Below are 1,694 nucleotides of genomic sequence, written 5' to 3'. Positions count from 1 at the left end.
ACATGGCACAAGTATACATATGTAACAAACCTGCACGTTATGCACATGTACCCTAGGACTTACAGTATAATAATAATTTTTTAAAAGAAAAGAAGAAAATCCTTCTTCTGTTGGCCGGGCATGGTGGTTCATGCCTGTAATCCCAGTACTTGGTGGGGGCCAAGGTGGGCAGATCACCTGAGGTCAGGAGTTCGAGACCAGCTTGGCCAACATGACAAAACCCCGTCTCTACTAAAAATACAAAAAAATTAGCAAGTCATGGTGGTGCGTGCCTGTAATCCCAGATACTCGGGAGACGGGGCAAGAGAATCACTTGAACCCACGAGTCAGAAGTTGCTGTGAGCCCAGATCACACCACTGCACTCCAGCCTGGGCGACAGAGTGGGAATCTGTCTCAGTTAAAAAAAAAAAAAAAAGAAAGAAGGAATAGTCTTCTTCTGTTTAGGAAGCAATGCTGAACCCATATGACATGTCTTCAAAGTTAGAAACTCCTTTCTTTTCAGAAGTTCCTCCAATGTACTCTGTTCCTTGAGGCAAGTCATGCCAATTTCCTATCAACTTCAGAGTAGCCAGGAGACTTTGATGGATTGCCTTCCCTCCTGTATACTATTATTCTACAACCATCCTGTCTATGCCTTTAGTTAGGGATTTTAATATCTTTATAATTAAATTACCAGTTATTCCAAGCCAAAAATTATTCCATCAGAATCAAAGTCTTCAAACACTTTGAACCCTCTGATCTCTTGATAAAATTCATCATATGCACCTTTTCAGAACTGTTTTAGGTATGTAATTTGGCTTCAGTCTAGCTGGGTTTTTGTTTTGTTTGACAATGAATTTCACTCTTGTTGCCAAGGCTGGAGTGCAATGGCATGATCTCAGCTCACTGCAACCTCCACATCCTGGGTTCAAGCGATTCTCCTGCTTCAGCCTTCCTAGTAGCTGGGATTACAGATGCCCACCACCACGCCCAGCTAATTTTTTGTATTTTTAGTAGAAACGGGGTTTCATCGTGTTGGCCAGGCTGGTCTCGAACTCCTGACCTCAGGTGATCCACCCATCTTGGCCTCCCAAATTGCTGGGATTACAGGCATGAGCCACTGCGCCCAACCATTCTAGCTGGTTTTAAACCTGCTAAGTGTGTGCATCTCAATCTGGAAACCTTAAATGTCAGTTGAGTTTTATTTCAAATTCTATTTTCAATTCATCTGTTTATTCCTCTGGATAGCATTTCTCCTTTCATCCCCTTTTGTTAAATTCCTTATTTGTCCCAAGTTCTACCTCAGGTATGTGGAATCTTTTCTAAATTATACAGCTAATTATAGAAATGTTAATGGGAATCATTTTTTCTCATATTGAACTGAATTAGCTTACTCTTTATTTGTGGTAGTCATTCAATAAACGTTTATTGTCCACAAGACAGCAGTAGTCCAGAGAAGAAATATCACAGTTGCTCTGCTGAAGAAATGTGCTAGTTCCAGAAGGCAATGATCCTTAAACTGAGACATTTGAATGATTGTTTACCGTTACTAATGTAAGGACACAGATGAGGCAACATTTTGGGCAACAGAGAAAGGTTTACAAAACAAAGCATTTCATCATTACAAGCAATTTAGTACAGTTAAACAATACAAAAACATGCAAGATGAGGCTGGTGATGTAATATAATTATATATTATATGTAGTTCTATATC

Source organism: Mandrillus leucophaeus, unplaced genomic scaffold (assembly GCF_000951045.1).
Source record: "Mandrillus leucophaeus isolate KB7577 unplaced genomic scaffold, Mleu.le_1.0 Scaffold392, whole genome shotgun sequence".
Lineage (NCBI taxonomy): Eukaryota > Metazoa > Chordata > Mammalia > Primates > Cercopithecidae > Mandrillus > Mandrillus leucophaeus.
This window is presented reverse-complemented; position numbering follows the sequence as displayed.